Source organism: Solanum stenotomum, chromosome 2 (assembly GCF_019186545.1).
Source record: "Solanum stenotomum isolate F172 chromosome 2, ASM1918654v1, whole genome shotgun sequence".
NCBI lineage: Eukaryota > Viridiplantae > Streptophyta > Magnoliopsida > Solanales > Solanaceae > Solanum > Solanum stenotomum.
In genome coordinates, this window is record NC_064283.1 from 71,152,336 (window position 1) to 71,165,567 (window position 13,232).

The 13,232-nt window shown below is 33.1% G+C and overlaps 1 protein-coding gene and 1 pseudogene across 2 annotated transcripts in view; both read right to left on the reverse strand.

The window, feature by feature from the left end:
• LOC125857233 (heavy metal-associated isoprenylated plant protein 20-like) overlaps positions 1–13,232 on the reverse strand; it is a 287,045-nt gene that overhangs the window by 11,834 nt on the left and 261,979 nt on the right. The gene's annotated exons all lie outside the window — the stretch shown is intronic.
• On the reverse strand, positions 5,721–7,123 carry LOC125857246 (kirola-like; annotated as a pseudogene).

The window sequence follows — 13,232 nt, forward strand, 5'->3', positions numbered from 1 at the left end:
TCATGATGTCTTATTGGTGTATGATACATATACCATTTCTATATCATTGAGGATTGAAGGATTGAGTTGGTTATCTAGGGGTTTAGTGGTTAACATCTTAATTCGTCATGGTTTCTATGGATCTAGAATTAAAACTCTTTACTTTGGAGGAGGTGTTATACGTGTATGTTGCATTAAGGATTAACCCTTAGCCCGTTACTATTTGCCTTGGTAATAGAATATGGATGTGGCATATTCAAGAGGATGTGTTGTACGTGTATGTTATTCTCAAATGATATAGTGTTGATCAACGAGATGAATGGTAGAGTTAATGATATGCTGGAAGTTTGAAGACACGCCTTAAAATCTGAAGGTTCATGTTAAGTAGGACTAACACATCCTGAAGTACAACATGAAATGGAGGTGAAAATGAAGATCAATATACAAGTCATACACAAAAAAGAAAGTTTCAAGTATCTTGGTTCTATAATCTAAGGTAACGGGAAGATGACGATGTGGACATACATCATATTAGAGTAAGGTGGGTGAAATAGAGACTCGCCTCTAGGGTTCTCTGTGATAATTAAGAATGTGTCACCAAAGCTTAAAGATAAGTCTATATATAGAGTAATGGTTAATTAGACCTACTTTATGCACACATTCAGAAGATGAAGGAAGCGGGGATGAGGATACTCATTTGGATGTGTGGGCATACTAGGAGACATAAGATTAAGAACAAGTTTATACAGGACAAGGTGGTATTGGCATTTGTGGTGGACAAGATAATGGAAGCGAGATTGAGATGGTCCGGATATATGACGAAGAGGTGTGTGAATACATTAGTAAGAAGATGTGAGAGGTTGACTATAGAATGTTTTAGAAGAGGTAGAGGTAGGACAAAAAATAACTAGGTTGAGGTGACTAGACAAAATATGACACATCTTCAACTTGCTTATCAGAACACTAGATAGGAAGGTACAGAGAGACTAATGATATTGATAGAAGAATAAAAAGTATATATAGACAAGTGTTATCGTACTTTTATGTGAGAGAGGCAGGGGTCAGTCTCCTCTTCAGATTTATTGCATAAATTATATATCATGTCTAGCTAGTGAGTCTCAAGTACTAAAGACTTCCCACAATGGTTCTAAAGATAACTTCACCATAAATGAGATTTGGCCAAATACTCTAAATAAAACATTAAACAAATAGAGGTAAGTGAGTTGAAATAATTGAATCTATTTGTGATTGTTCTGAGTTGATACAAGGCAATGTGAATTCATCAAAAATCACATGTCTTGGAACATACATTCTTCTGGTTGGAAGATGGTATGATCTAAAATTTTGTTCTTCCATTTAAATAGGGGAAAAACCAACATCCAAATATTTTTAGGATACATTTTTCGATGGATAAAACTAGATATCGATGGATGACTGTTGAAAATTTCATATTATTTTTACATATATTGAACATTGGAAATACATATGCAATATAATCTTCAAACACAATGTTATTTATTTCACACGATAGGTAGATAGATAGAACTAGCTAGCCAATATCACACAAAGACACATCTATATATGTGTGCGCAAACATACATATATATATTTTGCATATGTATTAATATGGAAATGAGTCATTGAATAGCATTGATGTTTAATTACTTGAGAAGGTGACCTTCTATTTCTTTTGTCACATGAAGAACATAAGCCAGGGGAACGAGAGGCGCTGGTATATCTTCAGTTTTCTTCTCATACATAAATGTCGGTGTAGTCCATTCATGGTCACATGATGTTATAATAGTGAAGGAATTGTACAACTCTAATAGATCTCCACCAATCACTTTCCAAGTGATTGTTTTAGTTTCATGATCGACGGCTTCAATCACTTGCTTTGAAGTTTTATCTTTTCCATCTACNCACCTTTTTAGAAAACGATACTCTGATCATTGATGACTTGGAAAGTCATACTATATAAACATTGATGGTATATCTAGATACCATACTATTCATACATTGATGACCTACTCGATTGTCATACTAATCATGTTTTAGAAGCTCTTTCTCAAACTCATCTTAACTTTCTCAAAAACTCAGTTTAAAACTCAAGTGTTGTCTTAAAGAAAAGCTTCTCATGATTTATAACTCAAAATAGGGTTTATGCTGAAATATACTGATAATGTGGCATAACACTGGAGCATGTATATCTGAATAACTGAAATATCTGACCTAGCATGTGTAATTCAAGAACTAATGAAATACATAGCTAGGGTTCTGAAATTCATGCGATAAACTGAGCAATAACATGATAATCTGATTTGGAACATTTAAATAACTAATTCATGATGATCTGTTGAAATTCTAGAAACCCTAGGTCTGTTCATAATTATGGAATCAAGAATCTGACTGAATTCTAGGGACCTAATGGGCGAAAGGAACCCACTAGTGAAATCCCACATACCTGGTGACGACTTCGACGGAGAAATCTTTTGATTTCAGGGCTGGAACTGAAGAAACCTCGCTGCGTTCTTGAACTAGGGTTCTTGACCTTTTCTCCTCTCTTGCTTCTAATTTTCTAAGTTTGATTAGTGATTTTGACTAAGGTAAGTTCTAGTTATGTTTCTAGGCTTAAACTGATTAAAACCTCATGATTTAGGGTTTAAACGACATATCTTAGGGGTTAAACGAAATAGGAAAAGACCAAAAGACCCCTGAATTAACTGCTGTCGGAGTGATCTACGGATTGGACTGACGGGCCGTCATTCAATCGACGGTCCGTCGATTGGGTCCGTAGGTCGAGTCTGCCCGACAGGGCTTCACTAAAACGGGCATAAATTTTTACTCGGAGGTCGGAATTTAGCAAACTCGGTGGCGTTGGGAAGATAATTCAATTATCTATCTATCCATAGGTCATGGAACACATAATTCATTTTGTGCTAAAAGTTATGACCATCTGAAGTTGACCCATCAGAATTTTCAGCTAACTGGCTGCTAACCTTCGATCTACGATCAGACCTACGGACCGTGGATCTAATGACAGTCCGTGCTGGTCGACCGTAGTTTGGGACTGAAGCTAGGCTTTTGGGGCATCGATCCACGGACACGAACTACGGTCCGTGACCTGACCTACGGACCGTAAGTTCGGCCGTGGGTCAACACTTAGCCAAATTTTCTGACTGAGTTCTGGGGAAGGTTTCTGTCACGAACCACGGACCTGCAGGACAGACCGTGAGTCCATCTACAGTCCGTGGATGGTGTCCATGAGTGCCACCTGTAACACCAGAAATCTGAAATCTCTATTTTCGGATACGGGGTGTTACAAACACACCTCTTCCTNCCGTGGATGGTGTCCGTGAGTGCCACCTGTAACACCAGAAAATCTGAAATCTCTAATTTCGGATACGGGGTGTTACATACATTATATTGGAGCAAGGTGGATGAAATAGAGACTCACATGTGTGATAATTAAGAATGTATCACCAAAGCTTAAAGATAAGTCTACATATATATATAGAGTAATGGTTAATTAGACCTACTTTATGCACACATTCAGAAGATGAAGGAAGCGGGGATGAAGATACTCATTTGGATGTGTGGGCATACTAGGAGACATAAGATTAAGAACAAGTTTATACAGGACAATGTGGTATTGACATTTGTGGTGGACAAGATAATGGAAGCGAGATTGAGATGGTCCGGATATATGACAAAGAAGTGTGTCAATAAATTAGTAAGAAGATGTGAAAGACCGGCTGTAGAAGGTTTAAGAAGAAGTAGAGGCAGGCCAAAGAAGAACTAGGTTGAGGTGACTAGACAAAATATGACACATGACACATCTTCAACTTGCTTGTCATAACACTAGATAGGAAGGTACAGAGACCGATGATACAAGGATAAAAGGTATAGACAAGTGTTTTCGTACTTTTATGTGGGAAAGACAGGGCCAGTCTCCTCTTCAGATTTATTGCATAAAATATATATCATGTCTAGCTAGTGAGCAGGAGCGGACCCACGTGTTGCCTAGGGGGTTCACCCGAACCCCCTTAAAAAAAAATTACATTGTATATATAAGGTGAATTTTCTGAATTTATGTGGATATATATATTTTGAACCCCCTCAATGACAAGGTGAAGGAGATAGCCTAGTGGCAGCTCCCTTCAAAGTTAAGCCTGACATCCAGGGATCGAATCCCTGGGTTAGCATTTTATTTTTTAGTTTTTTTACTTTCAGTTTTATTTTTTTGTTCCATTTTCGATTTTAATGTTTTTTTTTTTAATAAAACGTGCTAAAATGTGGTGTTAAACCCAAAAAATTCAAGGGTCCCAACTCCCATACTCCCATTCCTAAAAGCTAATAACTTTTTCACTTTTCAAATCCCTAAATCACTTTCTTGTTCTTCCCCAACTCAAAACTCAAATATTAAAATCATCTCCCATAATATTCTATTGTTGATTGTTTCATACTTGATACTTCATGCTTGAATCTCACATTCAATTCGAAATGAAAAATCAAAACTCATGCTTATTGCTTAAAAGGTAAAAGCCTTTTTCAAGCAATGAAACCTCGTTGAATAGTATTGTAAACGTGCTTGAGAAGTATTAGCACTGACCTCTTTTTGGAGTTTGTAGTTAGCACTCTAGTCCTAGAGTGAGACATTACGAAGTGCTAATTTTTTTTGTTCTAGTTAGCTCCATTTTTTGCTCTACTTAGCATCCTAGTTCTAGATTGACATATTGTAAAGGGCTAACTTTTTGTTTCANTGATCAACAAAAAAGTCGAAATATATTCTTTTGATATAACCCGCCGAATGATTCCCCAGTAGAAGGTTGATACTTGCTTGTCATAACACTAGATAGGAAAGTACAGAGACTGATGATACAAGGATAAAAGGTATAAACAAGTGTTATCGTACTTTTATGTGGGAAAGGCAGGTTCAGTCTCCTCTTCAGATTTATTGCATAAAATATATATCATGTCTAGCTAGTGAGTCTCAAGTACTAAAGACTTCCCACAATGGTTCTAAAGATAAAATCATCATAAATGATATTTGGCCAAAAACTCTAAATAAAACACTAAACAAATAGAGGTAAGTGAGTTGAAATAATTGAATCTATTTGTGATTGTTCTGAGTTGACATAAGGCAATGTAAATTCATCAAAAATCACGTCTGGGAACATACATTCTTCTGGTTGAAATATGGTATGATCTATAACCAATAAATACAAGGATATACAAGTTTTTGGTAAAAAATGAATCAAAATGTAAATTTAGAAAGTATTTATAGGTAAAAAATGAATCAAAATATATTATATTTTTTTTAAAAAAAACTTGGGAGTTTAAAATATTTTTGGGAAGTTTGGAGGTGTTTTGGGCTCCATTTTCCAGATATTTGAGTTGGAAAAATAACCATTAGCCTGCTATCGATCTACTACTAGGCCGGTCTACCAAGCTCCCGTGCCTAGACGGCTCAGCCACCAACCCAACCCATGAATCGGGTCAAAGTAGCCGACCCATTCCTAGCCGTGCCGGGACATTACTGGGTCATGCTTATCGGGCTGATACCGAATTGACCCAGTCCACTTGATTGAATTAACACATGATGTAATAGAAGGGGTCAAAATCAAAGTGTAATTTAAGATTTGAAATTTATGTTAGTGCCCATCTTAAAACTAGAGAAACCTAAAAAGGAGTTGACTACAAAAGAATGAGAATGTAATTAAAGCACACTATTAAATATATCATTTTTGTAATAGGTAAATTTTACTAATATTTTACATATATTGAACATTAAAAATACATCTCTAGAACGAGAGGAACATATGTAATATATTCTTCAAACACAATATTATTTATTTCACACATTAGCTAGCAAGACAGAACTAGCTAGTCAATATCACACAAAGACACACATATATATTTGTGTGTAAACATACATATATATTTTGCATATGTATAAATAGGGCTATGAGCCATTGAGTAGCATTGATTTTTATTACTTGAGAAGGTGACCCTCGATATCTTTTGTCACGTGAAGGACAAAGCCCAAGAGAACAAGAGGCTCTGGTATGTCTTCAGTTTTCTTCTCGTACACAAATGTCCATGTAGTCCATTGATGGTCACATGATGTGATAATAGTGAAGAAATTGTACAACTCTAACAGATCCCCACCAATCACTTTCCAAGTGATTGATTTAGTTTGAGGATCGACAGCTTCAATCACTTGCTTTGAAGTCTTATCTTTTCCATCTATAATCAATAAAATAAAAAATATAAGAGATGGTAATAAGCTACTTCATGTTGAACATTCACAATTACATATTTTTAGCTCGTTTTATAGGTTTTTCTTTGTTTTTCATTTTCTCCAATAAAATCTGTAAAATGTTTGTATAACGTCTCACAATATTTGATTGGTGATGAGAAAATATTTTAAGAAAAGTACAAGTTAAGGTTAAATCATTTCTTCAGAAAATTGGAGGGTGTTATGATAAATATTTTTATTACTAAAGATTAATAATGTCAAAATAGTTGGAGCAAACAAAATTAGACCATTAATAATTTAAATTTGATTGGTTCAACGTTGATATTTATACCACTAATGTTCATTACACTTTTGCAAAATGTAGGTTCAGAACTTGATTACTCTTTTAATAATATTTTTTTCGATTTTGCACATAGCTATATTGCGTATAATAATATTACCCGTTGAAACTTATAAGTATATAAACTCTTGGGAGGAAATAATATGATCTTAAAAATTAATACACTTATATGAAAAAATGACTTTTCCCTTTTTAGAGTGAATGTTTACAGTATGGTAACTAAACCATTAAATAACTGTTTCATGAAAAATATTCAATTGGAAATGAACTTTCTCAGTACCATCAAACACACCTAAATATATAAAAAGAAAATTGATTCATAAGTAGAAAAAGGAATAATGTGTATATATTACCGTCATTATATTTCCAGTTAACGACTGAACCAACTTTTACAGTTTCACCTTCATGAATCTCAAAACTTTGAATCTTGCTAGGTCATATGTTGGATATGTGATGAGTTTTGGTGTGAAAAATATCATGAACCAAGTGTCCTCCACACTTCACTTCTACTGAAGCAATCAACTTGCCTTTCACACCCATATTTCTTTTTTTTTTTTAATTTTAAGTATAACAAAAGATATGTTTTGAAAAGAAAGTGGTGATAAAATGATTACAAGTTATAGTGTTTATATAGATTTCAATTAGCTGCACCAAAATTATTATAAATATTACAGAACATGATCCACGACATATCATGGAAATTTGGTGTTAGATAGTTAACCCATTGTGGAGAAAATGACAAAAAAGTATTTTAATTTATTTCGGAAAACTTACAGAAATTTTACTAGTTTAAGAGTAAATAATTTAGATACACTTTAGTTTGTTAGATCACGAATCTTATCAGATTTTGATACGTCCAAATATATCTATCTTGAGATACATTGGTTTAGAATTAGATGCAAATGGTTTTAGATATATTGTATCCAATTGGATTCACATGTATCTGAGATACATAACAATCTTGCTTGCCTCTCGCTCAACACTTTCCTATGTAACTGGTATCTCACATACATGCGAATCACACTAGATATATAAAAATACATGTATATCTAGTGTGATTCTCATGTATTTGGAATATATACATGACTATCTCGCTTGTCTTCCTCCCCATCTCGCTCGCCTCTCTTCCTATTTTAGTATATCTGATAGCAAAAATGCATGTATTTAGGTGTATCTTCCTCAATATATGATACTTGATAGGAAACTCTTATGAGTGGTAAAATTAAAATACCTAATTATTTGAAAATATAGATAAAAAAATTAGTATATATGATATGGATATATGTCTAATAAGATAATTTTCCCTTTTAATTTTTTTTTATAGTAGATTTAAAAGAGTCTCTCTATTGCTTGAGCAGTTTTGATCATTTAAGTTTATCAAAAATGAGAATTGACTTCGTCAGAATTTATTAATGTAATGAGAAAAAATAATTTAATGGAACTCATTTAGAAATACAAAGTTTGTAATTTATGTTATTTTGGTCTTCTTCTTTTTTTATGTCTGATATTTTGATTGAAGTATTTGATGTTTTTGGTTAATTGTTTTTCCACAGTTCTAGCGAGTTTGGTAACTATTTGATGAAGTCCAATCATATTTAATTTTGACAAAGTTAAATCCAAAATTGCTCAATTAATTTAAAAAACTATTTTAAACCTACTATTAATTTTGTCAATTTCTCGTCCATTTTAAGTATATGTCTTGCTAATTTAATATTGTCCTTCACAATGAAACTTCAACCACAACTTTTTTTAATAAAATTACTGAAGATAATTATACGTATCAAATTTAATTTTACAGATAAGCAAAATTAATCAGTTGATGTTTATAGTAAAATAAGTATTAATAATTTTTCTTATGATAAATGATTAAAACACCCTCAATTTTATCACCGCAATTATAAATTTAAGAATATTTTGTAAGAAAAGGGATGAAGAAAGAATATAGATTGGAGAGTAGGTACGGATTTCTTTTGTCTTAAAAAAAGGTATTTTTGAGAATTACAAAAAAAATAGAAAATATTAAAGATAAAATTGTGAAACTCTTGATTTAACTAACAATGCTTATAAATTGAAAAATCATAAATTGGAGTTAATCAACTTATGACTTTCATTTCAAAAAAAGAAAACGTTTTTCTCACGTCTAGAAATAGTATATCAACAAACATCTTTTTTTCCTATTAAATCAAAGTCTTTCGTATTTTCAGAAATAATATGTCAATAAATATCCTCTTTTTCTAGCCAATTAAAGATTTTCTCAAGTCTATAAATAGTATCCCAACAAACATCTTCTTCTTTTTTTCTATCCAACAAAAGTCTTTCATATTTTCAGAAATAATACATTTTTTCCTAACCTACCAAAGCCTTTTTTTACTTCTAGAAATAATATGCGAACAAATACCTTCTCTCTCTCTCTCTCTCTCTCTCTCTCTTTTTTCTAGCCAAATCAATACCTCATTCATGTTAAAAGTAAAGTTGTAATCTCTTTATATTTGAAAAAAAAAAAATAGTTTTTGTTTTTAAAATAAAAAATAATATCATGTGTTTGACCATAAATATAAATTAGAGTTATTTTTTACTTTTTGTGAGCAATATGGATTGAAATTTTTTTAAAATACTCCTTTGTTGTTTTTTATTTATTTTTTTAAAATCCTCAAATCCAACTTTTATAATTTTCGGAGTTCAATTCTTTAAAAAAATCATAGACAAACGCCTAAAAATATATTATTTATAAAACATGATCCACGTATATCACGATATATCATGGAAGATAAAAATTAGATCTTGTCAAGTTAGTGGGGTCCTTTACAATGAAACTTCAATCACTCAACTTATTATTATTTTTAATGTATAAAATAAGGTTTACAAATCACGAGGAATTCATATTAAGTAACTGAAATAGTGAAATCTTTCAAAGGATAAAAATTCTAGCAAAAAATGATACAGAAAGGGCATAAGTAGTCTTATTAATCCTCTACTTTTTTAACAAAAAAGTCATAATCCTCTATTGCATAAATTAATTTATCTTAACTAAAGTGATTTTGTGAAGGATAGAATAAGGGTAAAAAAATCTAAGTATAATTATATAAAATATTCTCTTGGTTTAGGAGATAATTCAAAATATCTTTCATACAAATAATGGTGGCAATGTGGTGCTTAAAAGCTTATGACAGATTATCTTGACAATTTGTTATAGTTATTTTGAAAATTCGATTTCTCTAAAATTTGAATTGAATTTTATCGCTGAAAATTGGTAGTCATATATAAACATTTAGTACTTGGAACTTACTAGCTTGATTCATTTTATGGAGGGCAAACTGATGAGGAGAATGAGTCAAACAGGATTCAAAGGCTTTTACACCGTCAAGTTTTTGAAATTGAAGTATGTTGGACACCTAATTATCTGAACCGCACATTAAAATGCGAGCAAAAAATTAAGGAATTAGATATATTCGTAAAGGACACCATTCCCGCATTCAATGTATATATAGGTTTATGACAATGACACCATTTTGTCTACAATTATTAGAGGTATTGGAATATATATTCATGCATGTTACATATATTTACACAGCTTTGCTCAATAATTAATTTAGAAAGACAAAATGCTATATTTATTCCCTCAATATTACTGTTGTTTCTCTCTATAAATTATTGTCTTTTCTAAACTTAAATTAATAGCAATCTTATATATTCAAGGTAGACAGAGAAAGAGATATGAATTTATATATGGAACGTACGATGCATTATTCGTGTAACAAATCAAGCTCTTAGTCTTAATAAAGTCAAGCACTAAATTAATATTCCATTTTCATGTCAATGTCAATATACGTAATACCATTACTCAAAGTCAAATAAAGATAACGCAGGTGGTTGGTCCACCAGCTAAAGAACCTCCCAATTTAACATAGTATCAAGGGGAAAAGGTAAAAAATATCACTCAATTATTTAAAATATTCTACCACCTTATTGTCGTGAGTGACACCCACATTAATCACCTGGTGGGAGAACAATCTATCCATCCAAAGTTAATCCAACACACAATGTCTCAACTCATGAAAATAAATAGTAAGAAAATAGTTTAAAACAATTAAAGAATTGAGTTTGTATAAACTCAGTCGTTAGTCCAAAATATTACGAAAATAAAACCTCTAGAAACTGAAAATCGTAGTAGCAAAACTCTATTTAGTCAATAATGAGGATGCAACCCTGAACACTAGGAAACATAAACTAATAATCTAAAGTTTGTGTCTGAAAAGATAGGCAAGAAGATGTAGAGGAATCCATAACAGTCTGGAAGAGTAGCTCACCTTGGATTCGAAGTCAAACATCCTTTAACTGAGGTCTCATATCAGCCCCTGAGAGATGTTATGTACTCAACAAAAAAAAACAGGTGCAATATCAATACACAACCAGAGTGTACTGGTAGGATCACTCTGTCAGTTCCAAATACAACATAGTAAACATTAGCCAATACATATAACAACAATCACAATCACATAGACTCACAGTCACAATAACATGAATTAACCAATACCTAGAACATGTCCCACATGATTACAATTACAAGAACCCCACCCTATCATGGAACCACAAATACACATACCTGGTCCTCTCAAGGAACCCACACACAAACAGTGTATCAACATGGTACCCAAGTCAACTAGAATTAATATTCTTACGAGGTATGGTATTGAGCCAACCATTATTATTCATATATCAATGTGGTACCTGAGCCAACCAGCAATCACAAACAATCATAAACAATCACAATCACAATCACAATCACAATGAACAATAACACTTAAAACCATAAGTAAAGTACAAAGGTTCACTACATGAGATTATCAACATGATGATATTTCATATGTTTTTCTATGTCTTGCCCAACATGCATTACACAAGTGATACTATAAAGTGGTAGACATGTGTACATCCATAAACTTGAAAACATACAACTATATACCTATTTCAAATTAAGCCTCAATGCTCTAAAGAATCCGAGCCTTCCCTTTTCTCGGTGCCATGGCTTGTTCTTAGTCTAAAGCAATAAATAAAAACAACAATCAATCAAAAATGGCCTAAATATATCCAACTTATACCCAAATCCAACTCGGGCCAATTCATGATCATTCTACCAGACCCGTGGCTTTTTCCCACCACTAAATCAAATCAAAATCTTCCCCCAAGAGTAAAACCCTAGATTCTAAGGCTTAAGAATCAAATTACAAGATCGGGGAGTAATGAACTTACCTTTACCGATGAATTTGATGAAAAATTGGGTAGAAATTGCCCTAATTTTCTCCTCTCAAACTCAAAAACATTAATGCATAAAATAAAAGGTTTTGAGACTTTTTTTGCGTAAAATCTTGACTTACCCCGCTATAACAATTGTCACCCTGCCATAGCGCATGCACTCTCCCATTATAGTGGCCTACCGCCCGCTATAGCAGATTGCACGAACTTTAGAGACTCAAAAATTCCTAAAAAGTCCATTTTTCAACATACCTTTCTCCCTTATATCTCTTTCATGCCAAGTTTGATTCTAGGAGTTTTACTCACCCAAAATCAATTTTGTAATAATGTCCTACGGGTTCTTAGTTATAAATCAAGCCTAGACATTTTGCCTCATCCATTCTCGGATGGCCCTAGACTTCGCCCCGCTCGAATTTCTTCTGAACTGGTCTAGCCTAGAATTTTTAGGTCTCTAATGAAAAGTTTTCTTGCCCGATTTCATTCACCATTGACCTAGTCATAATGATCAAAATAAGTCGTTACAACAAATACCATTTTATCCCATCACTCGTCCCCAGGTGATCAAATAAGAAAAACTAGGTTAAAATAGAAAAAAGTATAGTACATGAATCATCGAACAAGTGAGGGTACTTGTCTCGCACGTCTCTCGCGGTCACCGAAGTAGATGATGTTTCCATGTGACCTTTACTGATCTAATTTCTTTTATCCAAACTTACGGACATACCGATCAAGAATCACAATCGGTTTCTCTTCATACTGCAAGTCCTTGTCCAACACTATTAAATCTCACTTGATGATATAATCTTTATCCCTATGACATATCTTTAGCATAGACACATGAAACATCAAATGAACTCCAGTCAAGTTGGGAGGTAGTGCTAACTTGCAATCCATTAGCCCCCACACGGTCAAGAATCTCAAATGGACCAATATAGTGAGGGCTAAGCTTGTCCCTCTTACTAAACCTCATCACTCCTTGAATGGGTGACACATTAAACAATTCTTGTTCCCCAACCTGAAAGGTTATGTCTCTTACCGTGTGGTCCGCATACTGCCTACTATAGGCTGTCAATAACTTAGCTTGATTTCCCATCACCATTTCCTAGGCTTTCCTAACCAAATCAACACCCAAAGGTTCCACATCACTAGCCTTAAACCACCCTATGAACAATATGCATTCCCTTTCATACAGTGCCTCAAATTGTGTTATATTAATATTGCATTGATAACTATTTTGGTAAGAGAACTCACATAACGGTATGCAGATACCTTCCGTTATACTTTTGGGACATTGGTGCCCCTGTAGTCCAAAAACTAGCGCATATATATCCTTTATACTAACAGACATACATGTGTAATAATCTTATCCACCGACCCAACATTTATTAAATATTAGATCGA